Here is a 20,334-nt window from a genome sequence, read left to right as displayed (position 1 = left end):
ACCCGTATCCAGCTCAGTGACAATCAATAACTTGGCTCATTACTAGCGCCAAACGTGGGCTGCAGCGGACGCACATCGTTGCGCTCGTCCTCTTGTTTTATTGCGAGCTCGACTCGGCAGCGACTAACCACAACAAACGGAGCAATCCACGTACACGACGTGTGCCTGTACTGTCAACGGAAAGACAGTGCCGCGTGCGTGCTGCAGCAATACGTTGCGAATGCACATAGCACGATACAGGTGCAGTCGTAAACATAGCATCCCTGCCATCGGCCATACCATGCTGAATACGCCGGTTCTCGTCCGATCCCCGAAGCTAAGCAGCATTGGGCTCGGTCAGTACTTGGGAGGGAGACCACCTGGGAACACCGAGTGCTGATGGCACCCTTCTTTTTGCTTTTTTTTTTATTGCGTGCTTCTGTGACTTAATTTTTTTTCTTTTTTTTACACTCACGTGTGGTTGGTTTTATTTACTGTTACGTTCAACTGGCGCAGCCTACTGGTAGAGCCAACGTCGAAGTGCAAAAACAATATGCAAGCCGCTAGGCGATTGTACGCGCAGTGACGGTGGTAACCGGTATAAGTAATGGTGCAAAATTTAGTCGCACAAACTGCTAACCGTTTACCTATTACACCCGTATCCAGCTCAGTGACAATCAATAACTTGGCTCATTACTAGCGCCAAACGTGGGCTGCAGCGGACGCACATCGTTGCGCTCGTCCTCTTGTTTTATTGCGAGCTCGACTCGGCAGCGACTAACCACAACAAACGGAGCAATCCACGTACACGACGTGTGCCTGTACTGTCAACGGAAAGACAGTGCCGCGTGCGTGCTGTAGCAATACGTTGCGAATGCACATAGCACGATACAGGTGCAGTCGTAAACATAGCATCCCTGCCATCGGCCATACCATGCTGAATACGCCGGTTCTCGTCCGATCCCCGAAGCTAAGCAGCATTGGGCTCGGTCAGTACTTGGGAGGGAGACCACCTGGGAACACCGAGTGCTGATGGCACCCTTCTTTTTGCTTTTTTTTTTATTGCGTGCTTCTGTGACTTAATTTTTTTTCTTTTTTTTACACTCACGTGTGGTTGGTTTTATTTACTGTTACGTTCAACTGGCGCAGCCTACTGGTAGAGCCAACGTCGAAGTGCAAAAACAATATGCAAGCCGCTAGGCGATTGTACGCGCAGTGACGGTGGTAACCGGTATAAGTAATGGTGCAAAATTTAGTCGCACAAACTGCTAACCGTTTACCTATTACACCCGTATCCAGCTCAGTGACAATCAATAACTTGGCTCATTACTAGCGCCAAACGTGGGCTGCAGCGGACGCACATCGTTGCGCTCGTCCTCTTGTTTTATTGCGAGCTCGACTCGGCAGCGACTAACCACAACAAACGGAGCAATCCACGTACACGACGTGTGCCTGTACTGTCAACGGAAAGACAGTGCCGCGTGCGTGCTGCAGCAATACGTTGCGAATGCACATAGCACGATACAGGTGCAGTCGTAAACATAGCATCCCTGCCATCGGCCATACCATGCTGAATACGCCGGTTCTCGTCCGATCCCCGAAGCTAAGCAGCATTGGGCTCGGTCAGTACTTGGGAGGGAGACCACCTGGGAACACCGAGTGCTGATGGCACCCTTCCTTTTGCTTTTTTTTTTTATTGCGTGCTTCTGTGACTTAATTTTTTTTCTTTTTTTTACACTCACGTGTGGTTGGTTTTATTTACTGTTACGTTCAACTGGCGCAGCCTACTGGTAGAGCCAACGTCGAAGTGCAAAAACAATATGCAAGCCGCTAGGCGATTGTACGCGCAGTGACGGTGGTAACCGGTATAAGTAATGGTGCAAAATTTAGTCGCACAAACTGCTAACCGTTTACCTATTACACCCGTATCCAGCTCAGTGACAATCAATAACTTGGCTCATTACTAGCGCCAAACGTGGGCTGCAGCGGACGCACATCGTTGCGCTCGTCCTCTTGTTTTATTGCGAGCTCGACTCGGCAGCGACTAACCACAACAAACGGAGCAATCCACGTACACGACGTGTGCCTGTACTGTCAACGGAAAGACAGTGCCGCGTGCGTGCTGCAGCAATACGTTGCGAATGCACATAGCACGATACAGGTGCAGTCGTAAACATAGCATCCCTGCCATCGGCCATACCATGCTGAATACGCCGGTTCTCGTCCGGTCCCCGAAGCTAAGCAGCATTGGGCTCGGTCAGTACTTGGGAGGGAGACCACCTGGGAACACCGAGTGCTGATGGCACCCTTCTTTTTGCTTTTTTTTTTTTTATTGCGTGCTTCTGTGACTTAATTTTTTTTCTTTTTTTTACACTCACGTGTGGTTGGTTTTATTTACTGTTACGTTCAACTGGCGCAGCCTACTGGTAGAGCCAACGTCGAAGTGCAAAAACAATATGCAAGCCGCTAGGCGATTGTACGCGCAGTGACGGTGGTAACCGGTATAAGTAATGGTGCAAAATTTAGTCGCACAAACTGCTAACCGTTTACCTATTACACCCGTATCCAGCTCAGTGACAATCAATAACTTGGCTCATTACTAGCGCCAAACGTGGGCTGCAGCGGACGCACATCGTTGCGCTCGTCCTCTTGTTTTATTGCGAGCTCGACTCGGCAGCGACTAACCACAACAAACGGAGCAATCCACGTACACGACGTGTGCCTGTACTGTCAACGGAAAGACAGTGCCGCGTGCGTGCTGTAGCAATACGTTGCGAATGCACATAGCACGATACAGGTGCAGTCGTAAACATAGCATCCCTGCCATCGGCCATACCATGCTAAAGCAGTCCGGATGTCTTCATCTTGCACCCCGTTCGGGAACGGGGTGCAAGATCTTGCGGCGTTCGGGAACGTAACCGAGGTGACGCGGGAGCGTTGGCGCGTCCAAGGCATGAGAGAGAAGGGCACGACTACGAGAACCGTGCTGCTCAAGCTCAAGCCGGGAATGCAGGTGGACGACCTGCCCCACCAGGTTCGAGTCGCCGGTGAGTTGGCCCTTGTGGTGGTACCCGGGCGGCCGATGCAGTGCCTGCGCTGCCATGGCACGGGCCATGTTCGCCGCGACTGCAAGGTGCCCAAGTGCTCGAAGTGCAGACGCTACGGACACGCGGACGCTGACTGCGTCCGTACCTACGCGTCGGCTACCGGGCTGGGAAAGACGGATGAGGTCGCGGAACTCATGGACGTCGTTGAAGCCGAGGATGCAGCGAGGGGAACGGACGAGGCGGGCAAGCAGACGGGGCCACTCGACTCGTCAGCGTCTAGCGGCGACGACGCCCTCACTGGGGATGGTTCAGCGAGCCAACAACCAGCGGATGACTTGCCTAGGTCAAACGAGACAACCGGAAAGGATGGGGAGAACACTCCGGAGCCCAAGGTCGTCGAGCCAGAGGGTCCGAACGAGCTGCAACCGGACAAGAGTGGTGCCCGCACGCCGACCAGCGTCTCCGCTGCGGCGAAGCGTTCCCACGCCCAAACCAGCGCCGACGGTGACCAGACGGCGACGCCTGGAGCCGAGGAGCCCCCGGCAAAGGCGCCTCAAAGCCGCCGTCCATCGTTGCGGCCGCGCCCTAACGTTCCGGTGGACAAGCGTGCCGGAAATTCGGAGTACCGAGGACACGCTCATGTTCTTCCGCCGGACCGCACTGGCGGCGATGGCGGCGTCTAGCCTCGTGCTAGACGCGAGAGGTAAGCACCATATTGCCGGTCTCTTCTCCTATTGTTAAAATGGCTCCAACGTGTCCGTTGAAAGTCGCTACTCTAAATGTTCGAGGACTGGCAGGGAAAAGAAAGCAAGGCCAGCTTTACCGGCTTATAACGGAGCACGACATTGATGTGCTAGCCGTGCAGGAGACGAAAGTCGACGGTGAAGAAGAGACCGGCGTTATGGTGCGGCGTTTCATGTCTAGGTTTTCCGCCGTAGTCAGTCATGCGGTGGGCACATCCGCTGGATGTGTCCTTTTTGTTAAGAAGTTGCCTGGGTTAGAGGTGCATACAATTTATTCGTGTGTGTCGGGCCGATGTGTTGTCGTCGATTTTTCGTACAACAACAACGAGTGGCGTATTCTATGCTTGTACGCGCCCAATAAGGTGGATGAAAGGGCTGAGTTTTTTCACCACATTGAAGAGCGTCTATGCAAGGGAAGACAGCTCATAGTCATGGGCGATTTCAACTGTGTCCTCAGTTCGCGGGATAAAACAAGCGTTCGTGGGTTTAGAGACAAAAGCACGGAAGTGTTGTCGCGAATTGTAGAGAACTGGGACCTTGTGGATGTGGCAGAGTGCCTCGAAGGAGCGCGTGCTGTGAAGTACACACGTTTTGAGGGCTCTAGTCACGCACGGCTCGACCGCATTTATGCGACCGTTGACATCGTTCCGCAGTGTAACAGTTACGAGGTAGTGCCAGTGTCTTTTTCTGACCATTGCTTGGTTCAATGCTGCATAGGAATTCCAAAGCGAGGTAACGCTTTCTCATGGGAAACGTGGAAATTAAATAACAAGCTTCTTCAGGATGAACCGTTTAACCGAGCAGTAAGAGAAGAAATAAGGAAAATAGACCCCAGTAATAACCTTCACATATGGCAACAGTGGGAGCTGAGTAAGGAAGCCCTAAAAATAAAGGCAATAGAGAGGGCCACCTGTATTCGTTTCGCAGAGAAACAGAAAGAGACTGAGTTAAAGACGCTTCTTCAACAACTGCTCAGGCAGGAATCTCAGGCACCGGGCAAATGGATAGAAGACATAAGAAAAGTGAAACAACAGTTAGAGCAACTTGAAGAGCAACGCTATAGGGGAGCCCTGGTGAGGGCAAGGGCTGAAGACACAGCTGCAGGTGAAGCGCCTTCGAAACGAGCGCTAGGGTTAGAAAAAGCACGCGCTGAAAGGAACCACATAGACGGAATAGAATGGCGCGGGATCTTATCAACAGACACAGACGACATCAAAGCAGCTTTTCATGAGCATTACCAGGCGCTATTCTCGCACCACAAAGTAGACGCTACCACATTTGGGAATGAGTTCTTGCGTGCTATACCCCGACTGGACGACGAAAGAAAACAAAGATTGGAACTAGAGATAACAGAATCCGAAGTTGAACAGGCCATAGACAACTTAAACCCCGGAAAATCGCCTGGGCCAGACGGCTTTAGCGCCGGTTTTTATAAAGAATTTAAGCACGAAATTAGCCCTGTATTGAATGTAATCTTTAACGAAGCGTACAAATGGAAAACATTGCCTCCGTCTTATGGGTCGTCACACACAGTACTCATTCCTAAAACTGATGATGCAGTGAAATTAAGATCTGTTACGGCGTATCGTCCCATAGCACTCACCAATATCGAGTATAAAATCTTTATGAAGATATTGGCACGAAGATTGCAGTCAGTGATACAGGACATCGTCGGGCCTCACCAGACATGTGGGATTAAAGGCCGGACTATTGTTACTAATATTCACAAAGCGCGCAGTGTACTTGAGTGCTGTGATGATTGTAATAGTCGGATTGCCATCTTACAGATTGACCTCGAGAAGGCTTTTGACTGCGTCGCTCATGAAATCTTGTTTGCCGTTTTAGACTATGCCAATCTCGGATCTGTAATATGCGAGGGGGTCGCCCTGGCGTACCGTAACTGCACGACCAGATTGATCGTGAATAAGAGTTTGGGGGCTCCCATTAGGCTGCAACGTTCTGTGCGTCAGGGCTGCCCCCTCAGCCCTCTGTTGTTTTGTATCTACATTGAAACCCTGTGTATGAGATTGATTGAAAACAATAGAATTATGGGATTTAAGCTTCAAGCAGTTGAAGTGAAGCTGCTGGCTTATGCAGATGATGTCGCTGTTTTTGCGGAGGATCAGGTGAGCATAATTGAGGCTGTCAAATGTGTCCGTAAATTTAGCCATGTCACTGGAAGTGGAGTTAACTGGTCGAAGTGCCTCGGGCTCTGGCATGGATCGTGGCCAACGAAGCCAGATCATTTTGCCAACGTGCATTGGGTGACGACCCCAGGCAAGTACTTGGGCGTCCCGCTAGATGCCTATCGCGATAGCGAGCAGTACTGGAAAGAGCAGGTCAAAGACACACGGGAGAGTGCTGAGAAGTGGAAAGGCACTAATCTCTCTATTTTTGCCAGAGCCACCGTTTGTAACCTTTTCTTTATCAGCAAGCTTTGGTACGTAATGCAAGTATTGCACTGTTCACGGTCAAATGTTCAGAAGCTACACAGGATTTTCGCCGTCTTTGTTTGGGCGTCGGAATGGGAGCGCTGCAGCCGGACCAACTTGTTCCGGCGGGTAAAAGACGGGGGGCTGGGATTGGGCCATCTCTTTGTACGGCAGTTGGTAAACCGGTTCTTGTTCTTTAGGGACGCAACCGACCCTTTCTTGCGCACGGTATGTCAAATGAGGCTGAGTAGACGGCTGCCAGAGTATGTGGTTTCAACCGAAGAGTTTTCGGGAGGCATTCGAGGGTTTTACAAAGAAGTGGTATCGAGTGTCCGATTTCTTTCAGTGCGCTTCTCGAATGATTACCTGTCCGGTGTGAACAAAAAGAAACTGTATTGTGCTTTGTGCGACGTTCTTTTCCCAGCGCCATTGTACAGGTCCTTGTACGGTGGAGGCCCAAGCAGCGATGTTTTAAAGAGAGTAAAGAAAATGCAGGTCCCGCCAGGAACCAAAACCTTCTTTTTCAAATTACACACGGGAACGTTACCAGTTAAGAAGTTTTTGGAGAGAAAAGGGGTATATTTACCGTGGGGAACGCACTGTTTAATTTGCAAGCAGCCAGAGACAATAGATCATGTTTTCTTAAACTGTTGGGAAGGCGTGTTCTTCTGGGATGTTTTGCAGAGGACACTAAAGAAAGAATTTCCATTGGACCCATATGGCATCCGCTACTTAAGCATAGATAATGAGGATGGGGTGCCTTTTGATTTAATTATGCTCTTGGGCCTCCATTGTATTTGGCGCGCGAGAATGGCAGGATACTATGTCGATAAAGATGCGCAGCCTGCACGTATGTATTTCAGGGAAAACATGCACTGGTTTGTCGCTATCCATAAAGCGGCAGCGGAGCCACCGGAGTGGCTCCCAAGAGTAGAACCATTGGTAGCATTGCGCGAATTTTGATTAGTCCGAGCCAGCACAATGCTTTGTAATATGTCCACATAGAGAAAATGTATATTCTACTTTTGTATTTGTTGAGGTGAGCGTTGCCTCTTGTGAAACTATGTACCAAAGCCAGGCAATAAAGAAAAAAAAAAAAAAAATCGGCCATACCATGCTGAATACGCCGGTTCTCGTCCGATCCCCGAAGCTAAGCAGCATTGGGCTCGGTCAGTACTTGGGAGGGAGACCACCTGGGAACACCGAGTGCTGATGGCACCCTTCTTTTTGCTTTTTTTTTTTATTGCGTGCTTCTGTGACTTAATTTTTTTTCTTTTTTTTACACTCACGTGTGGTTGGTTTTATTTACTGTTACGTTCAACTGGCGCAGCCTACTGGTAGAGCCAACGTCGAAGTGCAAAAACAATATGCAAGCCGCTAGGCGATTGTACGCGCAGTGACGGTGGTAACCGGTATAAGTAATGGTGCAAAATTTAGTCGCACAAACTGCTAACCGTTTACCTATTACACCCGTATCCAGCTCAGTGACAATCAATAACTTGGCTCATTACTAGCGCCAAACGTGGGCTGCAGCGGACGCACATCGTTGCGCTCGTCCTCTTGTTTTATTGCGAGCTCGACTCGGCAGCGACTAACCACAACAAACGGAGCAATCCACGTACACGACGTGTGCCTGTACTGTCAACGGAAAGACAGTGCCGCGTTCGTGCTGTAGCAATACGTTGCGAATGCACATAGCACGATACAGGTGCAGTCGTAAACATAGCATCCCTGCCATCGGCCATACCATGCTGAATACGCCGGTTCTCGTCCGATCCCCGAAGCTAAGCAGCATTGGGCTCGGTCAGTACTTGGGAGGGAGACCACCTTGGAACACTGAGTGCTGATGGCACCATTCTTTTTGCTTTTTTTTTTATTGCGTGCTTCTGTGACTTAATTTTTTTTCTTTTTTTTACACTCACGTGTGGTTGGTTTTATTTACTGTTACGTTCAACTGGCGCAGCCTACTGGTAGAGCCAACGTCGAAGTGCAAAAACAATATGCAAGCCGCTAGGCGATTGTACGCGCAGTGACGGTGGTAACCGGTATAAGTAATGGTGCAAAATTTAGTCGCACAAACTGCTAACCGTTTACCTATTACACCCGTATCCAGCTCAGTGACAATCAATAACTTGGCTCATTACTAGCGCCAAACGTGGGCTGCAGCGGACGCACATCGTTGCGCTCGTCCTCTTGTTTTATTGCGAGCTCGACTCGGCAGCGACTAACCACAACAAACGGAGCAATCCACGTACACGACGTGTGCCTGTACTGTCAACGGAAAGACAGTGCCGCGTGCGTGCTGTAGCAATACGTTGCGAATGCACATAGCACGATACAGGTGCAGTCGTAAACATAGCATCCCTGCCATCGGCCATACCATGCTGAATACGCCGGTTCTCGTCCGATCCCCGAAGCTAAGCAGCATTGGGCTCGGTCAGTACTTGGGAGGGAGACCACCTGGGAACACCGAGTGCTGATGGCACCCTTCTTTTTGCTTTTTTTTTTATTGCGTGCTTCTGTGACTTAATTTTTTTTCTTTTTTTTACACTCACGTGTGGTTGGTTTTATTTACTGTTACGTTCAACTGGCGCAGCCTACTGGTAGAGCCAACGTCGAAGTGCAAAAACAATATGCAAGCCGCTAGGCGATTGTACGCGCAGTGACGGTGGTAACCGGTATAAGTAATGGTGCAAAATTTAGTCGCACAAACTGCTAACCGTTTACCTATTACACCCGTATCCAGCTCAGTGACAATCAATAACTTGGCTCATTACTAGCGCCAAACGTGGGCTGCAGCGGACGCACATCGTTGCGCTCGTCCTCTTGTTTTATTGCGAGCTCGACTCGGCAGCGACTAACCACAACAAACGGAGCAATCCACGTACACGACGTGTGCCTGTACTGTCAACGGAAAGACAGTGCCGCGTGCGTGCTGTAGCAATACGTTGCGAATGCACATAGCACGATACAGGTGCAGTCGTAAACATAGCATCCCTGCCATCGGCCATACCATGCTGAATACGCCGGTTCTCGTCCGATCCCCGAAGCTAAGCAGCATTGGGCTCGGTCAGTACTTGGGAGGGAGACCACCTGGGAACACCGAGTGCTGATGGCACCCTTCTTTTTGCTTTTTTTTTTATTGCGTGCTTCTGTGACTTAATTTTTTTTCTTTTTTTTACACTCACGTGTGGTTGGTTTTATTTACTGTTACGTTCAACTGGCGCAGCCTACTGGTAGAGCCAACGTCGAAGTGCAAAAACAATATGCAAGCCGCTAGGCGATTGTACGCGCAGTGACGGTGGTAACCGGTATAAGTAATGGTGCAAAATTTAGTCGCACAAACTGCTAACCGTTTACCTATTACACCCGTATCCAGCTCAGTGACAATCAATAACTTGGCTCATTACTAGCGCCAAACGTGGGCTGCAGCGGACGCACATCGTTGCGCTCGTCCTCTTGTTTTATTGCGAGCTCGACTCGGCAGCGACTAACCACAACAAACGGAGCAATCCACGTACACGACGTGTGCCTGTACTGTCAACGGAAAGACAGTCCCGCGTGCGTGCTGTAGCAATACGTTGCGAATGGACATAGCACGATACAGGTGCAGTCGTAAACATAGCATCCCTGCCATCGGCCATACCATGCTGGCTGGGGGGTGCATTCTTTTTGTGAAGAAACTGCCTGAACTGCAGATTCAAAGTACCTTTTCTTGTCCATCTGGAAGGATTGTTTTTTGCGATATTGTTTTGTGCGAGTTTCAGTACCGTGTCATATGCGTATATGCGCCCAATTCAGTAGAAGAGCGTGCCCGTTTCTTTTCGAACCTTTCGCAGTATGTTCGATGCGATAAGCGCGTTATGCTCTTAGGAGACTTCAATTGTGTAATGAGCGCTAGTGACAGAGCCAATAATGCCGGTGTGCGTGACAGAAGCAGTGAAGTCTTGTCAAAACTAATTAATGAAAATGAACTAGATGACGTGTTTGATTGTCTGGAAGGGGGGCGTGACGTGACATTTACACGTTTTCAGGGCAGTAGCCATGCGCGGTTGGACCGAATCTACATTTCGCTGGATACAATTCCAAGATGCCACGGTTATTCTGTAGTACCCGTATCGTTCTCAGATCATTGTCTCGTAATATGTAATGTCGGTATAGGGAAACGGAAACATGCGTTTAATTGGGAGATGTGGAAAATGAATGCCTCATTATTAAATGATGAATCTTTTGTAAAGGCAGTACGGAATGCCATTAATGAAATACGCAAAGATGAAGCTGAAACAATAGCTGAAAAGTGGGAATGTTTCAAACAAAAAGTTAAAATGAAAGCCTTAGAAAGGTCAAGCTGCCTAAAATTTGAGAGGGAATATAAAGAAAACGGTTTGGGAACACTACTTCAGCAGCTGATAACGCTGGAGTGCAGAGAGCCTGGTCTGTACAAAGACGATGTGCGGAGCGTGAAGGAAAAGCTTGAACAGTTCGATAAAGAACGTTATCAAGGTGCCATCGTGCGTGCACGAGCAGATGGATTAGCGGCGGGGGAGACGCCCACAAAAAGGGCGCTTGGACTCGAGAAGGCGCACGGACGGCGAAACCATGTGGATAAGATTTTAATGAACGGGGTTCTTGTTGACGACAACGAAAGCATAGGACGCGCCTTCTGTCAGTACTACCAGTCGCTCTTTGCATTTCAGGCAGCGAATGTAGAGAGTTTCAAAGCAGATTTTCTTCAACGGATGCCGAGACTGGGAGATGACGTTAAAGAACGATTGGAAGGCAACATTACCGAGAATGAAGTTGAAAAGGCAATCGGCGATTTGAACTCGGGCAAGTCGCCTGGGCCTGATGGACTCTGTGCGGGGTTATATAAGGCTTTCAAAAGAGAACTGGCCCCATTGTTAGCAGACGTATTCAATGACGCGTACGAGAAGAAATTATTGCCCCCATCTTTTGGAAAAGCGCACACAATACTAATCCCGAAGAGTGATCAAACAGACAAACTCAGATCCGTGTCATCCTATAGACCGATATCACTAACAAACATTGATTACAAGATCTTTATGAAGATTTTAGCTGCGAGACTTCAAGGTGTCATCAAGGAAATTGTCGGAGACCACCAAACTTGCGGCATCAAGGGGCGGTCCATTTTTTCGAACATCCATCAGATGCGGAGCGTGCTCGAGTGCTGTGACGTCACCGATGGTGGCGTTGCAGTTCTTCAGCTCGATTTGGAGAAAGCGTTCGATTGTGTTGCTCACGTTATTTTGTTTGCCATCTTGGATCATGTTAATGTCGGTTCCATCATCAGGGAGGGCGTGGCCTTGGTGTACCAGAATTGCACAACAAGATTAATTGTCAATAAGACTCTGGGGGCCCCCATTAACATCATGCGTTCAGTACGCCAAGGCTGTCCCCTCAGTCCGCTGTTATTTGTCATATACATAGAAGCAATGTGTGTAGTAATTAACGGAAATGACAAAATACGTGGTTTCAGATTAGCAGCGACAGAGGTGAAGCTGCTCGCATATGCAGATGACATTGCAGTGTGTTGCACAGACAAACCAAGTGTAACGGAAACAGTATCGGCAGTGAAACATTTCTGTGATGTCACGGGTAGTAGAATAAATTGGGGCAAATCCCTAGGCCTGTGGCACGGGAAGTGGGAGTCTGCACCGGACAACTTCGCGAACCTCAACTGGGTCAAAACGCCGACGAGGTATTTGGGCGTTCCTCTCAATAGCTACAATAGTAGCGATGAATATTGGAGGAGCCAAGCCAATGAAATGAAAGAAAAGGCGGACAGATGGAAGGATGTGAAGCTGTCAATTTTTGCAAGGGCGACAGTCTGTAATATGTTTTTTGTCACGAAGTTATATTATGTCATGCAAGCGTTGTATTGCTCGAGAGCAAATGTGCAAAGGCTGCACAGAGTGTTTGCTGTTTTCATCTGGGGGTCAACATGGGAAAGGTGCAGCCGAACCAATTTGTTTAGAAGAGTGAAAGACGGCGGTGTGGGTTTGGTTCATCTTTTTGTTAGACAACTAGTCAACCGATTCTTGTTTTTTCGCGATGTGCGCCATCCTTTTCTGCGCACAGTATGCCAGCTCAGGTTGAGCGGCGCTTTGCCGACACATGTTGTCAGTACGGCATGCGTTACCGGATCACTTCGTGGCTTCTTTAAGGAAGTGGCCGACAGCGTAAGATTTCTTTCTGTTCGATTTTCAATGGATTACCTTTGCGATGTTAAAAGGAAAAGATTGTATAAAGATGTGTGCGACATTGTTTTCCCAGTGCCGTTATACAGAGCCATTTACAGTGGAGGGCCAGGACTTGATGTACTTAAACGCGTAAAACGCATGGAGGTGCCACCAGGGGTAAAAACGTTTTTTTTTAAGCTTCACACCGGTACGCTCTCAGTGAAGACTTTCATGGAAGAGCGAGGTTGTATCGTACCATGGGGAACGCATTGCTTGATCTGCAAAAAGCAGGAAACCATAGATCTTGTTTTTTTGGAATGTTGGGAGGGCTTCTTTTTCTGGGACGTCTTAAAGCGAACCCTGAAAAAAGAGTTACCGGTGGACCCCCAAGGGATAAGGTATCTGACAATTAAGGATGATGACGGGGTTCCATATGATTTCATTATGTTAAACGCTCTCCACTGTATATGGCGGGCTCGTATGGCAGGGTACTATTGTGATCCTGACGCTAGGCCCGCTCGCGTTTATTTCAGAGAATGTATGTCGCGATTCATAGAAATACAGAAAATGCAACAATGTGTTCCGGAATGGCTGTGGAGGCTAGAACCTCTGACAGCCATGAAGGAATTTTAAGTTGACAACGCCTGTCCAATAGGGACAGACGGCTTTGTTGTATGGTGTGACTCTTTTCTTTCCTTTTTGTTTGTATTGCAATTGTGATACTGTAATGTGTGGAAACTGCACGTTCTGCGAAAAAACCGGTAATAAAAAAAAAAAAAAAAAAAAAAATCGGCCATACCATGCTGAATACGCCGGTTCTCGTCCGATCCCCGAAGCTAAGCAGCATTGGGCTCGGTCAGTACTTGGGAGGGAGACCACCTGGGAACACCGAGTGCTGATGGCACCCTTCTTTTTGCTTTTTTTTTTTTATTGCGTGCTTCTGTGACTTAATTTTTTTTCTTTTTTTTACACTCACGTGTGGTTGGTTTTATTTACTGTTACGTTCAACTGGCGCAGCCTACTGGTAGAGCCAACGTCGAAGTGCAAAAACAATATGCAAGCCGCTAGGCGATTGTACGCGCAGTGACGGTGGTAACCGGTATAAGTAATGGTGCAAAATTTAGTCGCACAAACTGCTAACCGTTTACCTATTACACCCGTATCCAGCTCAGTGACAATCAATAACTTGGCTCATTACTAGCGCCAAACGTGGGCTGCAGCGGACGCACATCGTTGCGCTCGTCCTCTTGTTTTATTGCGAGCTCGACTCGGCAGCGACTAACCACAACAAACGGAGCAATCCACGTACACGACGTGTGCCTGTACTGTCAACGGAAAGACAGTGCCGCGTGCGTGCTGCAGCAATACGTTGCGAATGCACATAGCACGATACAGGTGCAGTCGTAAACATAGCATCCCTGCCATCGGCCATACCATGCTGAATACGCCGGTTCTCGTCCGATCCCCGAAGCTAAGCAGCATTGGTAACTATAAATTCAAACAGCGCTTAAACGACAGGACCAGAATGAGGAGGAGACAAACACGTGTTTGTCTCCTCCTCATTCTGGTCCTGTCGTTTAAGCGCTGTTTGAATTTATAGTTACCATGCAACACCAACTCGCCCAATCCGCTGCCCTTCTGCAGCATTGGGCTCGGTCAGTACTTGGGAGGGAGACCACCTGGGAACACCGAGTGCTGATGGCACCCTTCTTTTTGCTTTTTTTTTTTATTGCGTGCTTCTGTGACTTAATTTTTTTTCTTTTTTTTACACTCACGTGTGGTTGGTTTTATTTACTGTTACGTTCAACTGGCGCAGCCTACTGGTAGAGCCAACGTCGAAGTGCAAAAACAATATGCAAGCCGCTAGGCGATTGTACGCGCAGTGACGGTGGTAACCGGTATAAGTAATGGTGCAAAATTTAGTCGCACAAACTGCTAACCGTTTACCTATTACACCCGTATCCAGCTCAGTGACAATCAATAACTTGGCTCATTACTAGCGCCAAACGTGGGCTGCAGCGGACGCACATCGTTGCGCTCGTCCTCTTGTTTTATTGCGAGCTCGACTCGGCAGCGACTAACCACAACAAACGGAGCAATCCACGTACACGACGTGTGCCTGTACTGTCAACGGAAAGACAGTGCCGCGTGCGTGCTGCAGCAATACGTTGCGAATGCAGATAGCACGATACAGGTGCAATCGTAAACATAGCATCCCTGCCATCGGCCATACCATGCTGAATACGCCGGTTCTCGTCCGATCCCCGAAGCTAAGCAGCATTGGGCTCGGTCAGTACTTGGGAGGGAGACCACCTGGGAACACCGAGTGCTGATGGCACCCTTCTTTTTGCTTTTTTTTTTATTGCGTGCTTCTGTGACTTAATTTTTTTTCTTTTTTTTACACTCACGTGTGGTTGGTTTTATTTACTGTTACGTTCAACTGGCGCAGCCTACTGGTAGAGCCAACGTCGAAGTGCAAAAACAATATGCAAGCCGCTAGGCGATTGTACGCGCAGTGACGGTGGTAACCGGTATAAGTAATGGTGCAAAATTTAGTCGCACAAACTGCTAACCGTTTACCTATTACACCCGTATCCAGCTCAGTGACAATCAATAACTTGGCTCATTACTAGCGCCAAACGTGGGCTGCAGCGGACGCACATCGTTGCGCTCGTCCTCTTGTTTTATTGCGAGCTCGACTCGGCAGCGACTAACCACAACAAACGGAGCAATCCACGTACACGACGTGTGCCTGTACTGTCAACGGAAAGACAGTGCCGCGTGCGTGCTGTAGCAATACGTTGCGAATGCACATAGCACGATACAGGTGCAGTCGTAAACATAGCATCCCTGCCATCGGCCATACCATGCTGAATACGCCGGTTCTCGTCCGATCCCCGAAGCTAAGCAGCATTGGGCTCGGTCAGTACTTGGGAGGGAGACCACCTGGGAACACCGAGTGCTGATGGCACCCTTCTTTTTGCTTTTTTTTTTATTGCGTGCTTCTGTGACTTAATTTTTTTTCTTTTTTTTACACTCACGTGTGGTTGGTTTTATTTACTGTTACGTTCAACTGGCGCAGCCTACTGGTAGAGCCAACGTCGAAGTGCAAAAACAATATGCAAGCCGCTAGGCGATTGTACGCGCAGTGACGGTGGTAACCGGTATAAGTAATGGTGCAAAATTTAGTCGCACAAACTGCTAACCGTTTACCTATTACACCCGTATCCAGCTCAGTGACAATCAATAACTTGGCTCATTACTAGCGCCAAACGTGGGCTGCAGCGGACGCACATCGTTGCGCTCGTCCTCTTGTTTTATTGCGAGCTCGACTCGGCAGCGACTAACCACAACAAACGGAGCAATCCACGTACACGACGTGTGCCTGTACTGTCAACGGAAAGACAGTGCCGCGTGCGTGCTGTAGCAATACGTTGCGAATGCACATAGCACGATACAGGTGCAGTCGTAAACATAGCATCCCTGCCATCGGCCATACCATGCTGAATACGCCGGTTCTCGTCCGATCCCCGAAGCTAAGCAGCATTGGGCTCGGTCAGTACTTGGGAGGGAGACCACCTGGGAACCCCGAGTGCTGATGGCACCCTTCTTTTTGCTTTTTTTTTTTATTGCGTGCTTCTGTGACTTAATTTTTTTTCTTTTTTTTACACTCACGTGTGGTTGGTTTTATTTACTGTTACGTTCAACTGGCGCAGCCTACTGGTAGAGCCAACGTCGAAGTGCAAAAACAATATGCAAGCCGCTAGGCGATTGTACGCGCAGTGACGGTGGTAACCGGTATAAGTAATGGTGCAAAATTTAGTCGCACAAACTGCTAACCGTTTACCTATTACACCCGTATCCAGCTCAGTGACAATCAATAACTTGGCTCATTACTAGCGCCAAACGTGGGCTGCAGCGGACGCACATCGTTGCGCTCGTCCTCTTGTTTTATTGCGAGCTCGACTCGGCAGCGACTAACCACAACAAACGGAGCAATCCACGTACACGACGTGTGCCTGTACTGTCAACGGAAAGACAGTGCCGCGTGCGTGCTGTAGCAATACGTTGCGAATGCACATAGCACGATACAGGTGCAGTCGTAAACATAGCATCCCTGCCATCGGCCATACCATGCTGAATACGCCGGTTCTCGTCCGATCCCCGAAGCTAAGCAGCATTGGGCTCGGTCAGTACTTGGGAGGGAGACCACCTGGGAACACCGAGTGCTGATGGCACCCTTCTTTTTGCTTTTTTTTTTTATTGCGTGCTTCTGTGACTTAATTTTTTTTCTTTTTTTTACACTCACGTGTGGTTGGTTTTATTTACTGTTACGTTCAACTGGCGCAGCCTACTGGTAGAGCCAACGTCGAAGTGCAAAAACAATATGCAACCCGCTAGGCGATTGTACGCGCAGTGACGGTGGTAACCGGTATAAGTAATGGTGCAAAATTTAGTCGCACAAACTGCTAACCGTTTACCTATTACACCCGTATCCAGCTCAGTGACAATCAATAACTTGGCTCATTACTAGCGCCAAACGTGGGCTGCAGCGGACGCACATCGTTGCGCTCGTCCTCTTGTTTTATTGCGAGCTCGACTCGGCAGCGACTAACCACAACAAACGGAGCAATCCACGTACACGACGTGTGCCTGTACTGTCAACGGAAAGACAGTGCCGCGTGCGTGCTGCAGCAATACGTTGCGAATGCACATAGCACGATACAGGTGCAGTCGTAAACATAGCATCCCTGCCATCGGCCATACCATGCTGAATACGCCGGTTCTCGTCCGATCCCCGAAGCTAAGCAGCATTGGGCTCGGTCAGTACTTGGGAGGGAGACCACCTGGGAACACCGAGTGCTGATGGCACCCTTCTTTTTGCTTTTTTTTTTATTGCGTGCTTCTGTGACTTAATTTTTTTTCTTTTTTTTACACTCACGTGTGGTTGGTTTTATTTACTGTTACGTTCAACTGGCGCAGCCTACTGGTAGAGCCAACGTCGAAGTGCAAAAACAATATGCAAGCCGCTAGGCGATTGTACGCGCAGTGACGGTGGTAACCGGTATAAGTAATGGTGCAAAATTTAGTCGCACAAACTGCTAACCGTTTACCTATTACACCCGTATCCAGCTCAGTGACAATCAATAACTTGGCTCATTACTAGCGCCAAACGTGGGCTGCAGCGGACGCACATCGTTGCGCTCGTCCTCTTGTTTTATTGCGAGCTCGACTCGGCAGCGACTAACCACAACAAACGGAGCAATCCACGTACACGACGTGTGCCTGTACTGTCAACGGAAAGACAGTGCCGCCTGCGTGCTGCAGCAATACGTTGCGAATGCACATAGCACGATACAGGTGCAGTCGTAAACATAGCATCCCTGCCATCGGCCATACCATGCGCATTTCTGCTTCCGGCAGCCGAGCTGAGCGGTCAGCAGAGTCATGGGCTCCAGTGGAGCAGCGACAGCGGCCACTTTAGGCCGCGGAAACAGGCTAAACGACGACAAGGATTATGCCTTTATTTTGCCGCAACTGCCCAAAGGTCAATTGGTGATTAATACCGTCTTTTTGCACGGTGATGTACGTGCGAGACCGTACAAGGTGGAAGATTTCCGGGACGCCCTTCTGCCGACGGGCTTGCTGCCTGATGTGGTATGCATAGGGGCGTACCAGATCAACCACGTCTGGGCAGTGACCTTCAGTGATGGGAGTGCCACAAAAAGGCTTCTGGACCTCAAGGAACTCCAAGTGAAGGGACGACGGTGCGTCATCGTTGACCCGCAGGATCAACAGGTGAAGCTAAGGCTTCACTGGCTGCTGTACGGTGTTGCCGACGAGGACGTCCGGACGGCATTCGCGGCTTTCGGCAAGGTGGAGGAGGTGAGCCGGGAGCGGTGGCGCGTCGAAGGCATGGGAGCGAAGACCTCAACTACCAGGACCGTCATTTTGAAATTGAAAAGCGGCATGAAAGTGGAGGATCTGCCCCATCAGATCCGCGTCGGCGGAGAGTTGGCCTTGGTCGTCGTGCCCGGTCGACCAATGCAGTGCCTGCGCTGCCACGGCACGGGACACGTCCGCCGTGAGTGCAGAGTCCCCCGCTGTTCTCTATGCAGACGTTTCGGCCACGTCGACGCTGACTGCGTAAGATCTTATGCCACCGTAACAGGCCCAGTAACTTGTGACGTTGCGGCAGAGCACGTCATGGACGTGGCCGAGGCGGAGGACGCTGCTAAAGGAACTCTAGACACGGTCCCGACAGCGACAGCCAGTGGAACAACGAGTTTGGCCGTAGACAGCAGGGTTGCTGAGACTACCGTGATACCGAGTGGGACGATGCAGGGCGCGACCGCTGAGGGCCAGCCTACGCGGAGCAGTAGTGAGGACCCGCCCGACAACGATGCGACAGCAATGCAGCAGGAGGAGGCCGTCCTCGACGGCGACCGGACTTCGACTCTTGGTGCGCCAGTCAAGCGCCCCCATGACCAGACTAAGGACCGCAACGACGGCGCGACCAGCACCAGCGAAGGGCCGCCGACAAAGACACCTCTTGGGAGGCGCACGAGCTTAAAACCAAAGCCGAATGTCCCACCTGAGAGAAAGCCTGCGGACAAAGTGCCGCCCACAAACAACGCCGGGAAACCGGGAGGTCCCGGAGGCGGCTAGCCGAGGGCTAGTCGTGAACGGTAAGCACCATGCTCCGGGCCTACTTTTCTCTTTAGCTCAACATGGCTCAGATACCGTCCCTTAATATTGCCACTTTAAACGTGAGAGGGTTGGCGGCTAGTCGTAGGCAAAGTCAAGTCCTACGGTTGGTCACTGACCACGACGTCGACGTACTAGCCGTCCAGGAAACTAAGGTTGACGGGGAGGAGGAGACCGGGAGCATGGTGCGCCGTTTCACGTCTAGGTATTTTGCGGTGGTAAGCCATGCGTTAGGCACGGCTGGGGGGTGCATTCTTTTTGTGAAGAAACTGCCTGGACTGCAGATTCAAAGTACCTTTTCTTGTCAATCTGGAAGGATTGTTTTTTGCGATATTGTTTTGTGCGAGTTTCAGTACCGTGTCATATGCGTATATGCGCCCAATTCAGTAGAAGAGCATGCCCGTTTCTTTTTGAACCTTTCGCAGTATGTTCGATGCGATAAGCGCGTTATGCTCTTAGGAGACTTCAATTGTGTAATGAGCGCTAGTGACAGAGCCAATAATGCCGGTGTGCGTGACAGAAGCAGTGAAGTCTTGTCAAAACTAATTAGTGAAAATGAACTAGATGACGTTTTTGATTGTCTGGAAGGGGGGCGTGACGTGACATTTACACGTTTTCAGGGCAGTAGCCATGCGCGGTTGGACCGAATCTACATTTCGCTGGATACAATTCCAAGATGCCACGGTTATTCTGTAGTACCCGTATCGTTCTCAGATCACTGTCTCGTAATATGTAATGTCGGTATAGGGAAACGGAAACATGCGTTTAATTGGGAGATGTGGAAAATGAATGCCTCGTTATTAAATGATGAATCTTTTGTAAAGGCAGTACGGAATGCCATTGATGAAATACGCAAAGATGAAGCTGAAACAATAGCTGAAAAGTGGGAATGTTTCAAAGAAAAAGTTAAAATGAAAGCCTTAGAAAGGTCAAGCTGCCTCAAATTTGAGAGGGAATATAAAGAAAAGGCTTTGCGAACACTACTTCAGCAGCTGATAACGCTGGAGTGCAGAGAGCCTGGTCTGTACAAAGACGATGTGCGGAGCGTCAAGGAAAAGCTTGAACAGTTCGATAAAGAACGTTATCAAGGTGCCATCGTGCGAGCACGAGCAGATGTATTAGCGGCGGGGGAGACGCCCACAAAAAGGGCGCTTGGATTCGAGAAGGCGCACGGACGGCGAAACCATGTGGACAAGATTTTAATGAACGGGGTTCTTGTTGACGA

The 20,334-nt window shown here is 49.5% G+C and overlaps 11 non-coding genes and 3 pseudogenes across 11 annotated transcripts; all 14 read left to right on the top strand.

Annotated features, from left to right (window-relative positions):
• The first annotated feature begins 265 nt into the window (after positions 1-265).
• On the top strand, positions 266-384 carry LOC140217892 (5S ribosomal RNA). The gene has a single exon (XR_011894354.1). It is a non-coding gene; the product is annotated as a 5S ribosomal RNA (ribosomal RNA).
• Positions 385-898: 514 nt separating this feature from the next.
• On the top strand, positions 899-1,017 carry LOC140217891 (5S ribosomal RNA). Its single transcript, XR_011894353.1, has one exon. It is a non-coding gene; the product is annotated as a 5S ribosomal RNA (ribosomal RNA).
• Positions 1,018-1,531: 514 nt separating this feature from the next.
• On the top strand, positions 1,532-1,650 carry LOC140217890 (5S ribosomal RNA). Its single transcript, XR_011894352.1, has one exon. It is a non-coding gene; the product is annotated as a 5S ribosomal RNA (ribosomal RNA).
• Positions 1,651-2,165: 515 nt separating this feature from the next.
• Positions 2,166-2,284, top strand: LOC140217716 (5S ribosomal RNA). The gene has a single exon (XR_011894303.1). It is a non-coding gene; the product is annotated as a 5S ribosomal RNA (ribosomal RNA).
• Positions 2,285-7,300: 5,016 nt separating this feature from the next.
• On the top strand, positions 7,301-7,419 carry LOC140217830 (5S ribosomal RNA; annotated as a pseudogene).
• A 515-nt stretch (positions 7,420-7,934) lies between these two features.
• LOC140217798 (5S ribosomal RNA) lies at positions 7,935-8,053 on the top strand (annotated as a pseudogene).
• A 514-nt stretch (positions 8,054-8,567) lies between these two features.
• On the top strand, positions 8,568-8,686 carry LOC140217889 (5S ribosomal RNA). Its single transcript, XR_011894351.1, has one exon. It is a non-coding gene; the product is annotated as a 5S ribosomal RNA (ribosomal RNA).
• A 514-nt stretch (positions 8,687-9,200) lies between these two features.
• Positions 9,201-9,319, top strand: LOC140217888 (5S ribosomal RNA). The gene has a single exon (XR_011894350.1). It is a non-coding gene; the product is annotated as a 5S ribosomal RNA (ribosomal RNA).
• Positions 9,320-13,186: 3,867 nt separating this feature from the next.
• On the top strand, positions 13,187-13,305 carry LOC140217829 (5S ribosomal RNA; annotated as a pseudogene).
• Positions 13,306-14,620: 1,315 nt separating this feature from the next.
• Positions 14,621-14,739, top strand: LOC140217887 (5S ribosomal RNA). Its single transcript, XR_011894349.1, has one exon. It is a non-coding gene; the product is annotated as a 5S ribosomal RNA (ribosomal RNA).
• Positions 14,740-15,253: 514 nt separating this feature from the next.
• LOC140217886 (5S ribosomal RNA) lies at positions 15,254-15,372 on the top strand. Its single transcript, XR_011894348.1, has one exon. It is a non-coding gene; the product is annotated as a 5S ribosomal RNA (ribosomal RNA).
• Positions 15,373-15,886: 514 nt separating this feature from the next.
• On the top strand, positions 15,887-16,005 carry LOC140217690 (5S ribosomal RNA). The gene has a single exon (XR_011894273.1). It is a non-coding gene; the product is annotated as a 5S ribosomal RNA (ribosomal RNA).
• Positions 16,006-16,520: 515 nt separating this feature from the next.
• On the top strand, positions 16,521-16,639 carry LOC140217885 (5S ribosomal RNA). Its single transcript, XR_011894347.1, has one exon. It is a non-coding gene; the product is annotated as a 5S ribosomal RNA (ribosomal RNA).
• Positions 16,640-17,154: 515 nt separating this feature from the next.
• LOC140217884 (5S ribosomal RNA) lies at positions 17,155-17,273 on the top strand. The gene has a single exon (XR_011894346.1). It is a non-coding gene; the product is annotated as a 5S ribosomal RNA (ribosomal RNA).
• Positions 17,274-20,334: the final 3,061 nt, after the last annotated feature.

This window comes from Dermacentor andersoni, chromosome 4, assembly GCF_023375885.2.
Source record: "Dermacentor andersoni chromosome 4, qqDerAnde1_hic_scaffold, whole genome shotgun sequence".
NCBI classification, from domain to species: domain Eukaryota; kingdom Metazoa; phylum Arthropoda; class Arachnida; order Ixodida; family Ixodidae; genus Dermacentor; species Dermacentor andersoni.
Note: the sequence above shows the minus strand (reverse complement) of the source record. Positions and strands in the feature narration are given on the sequence as shown.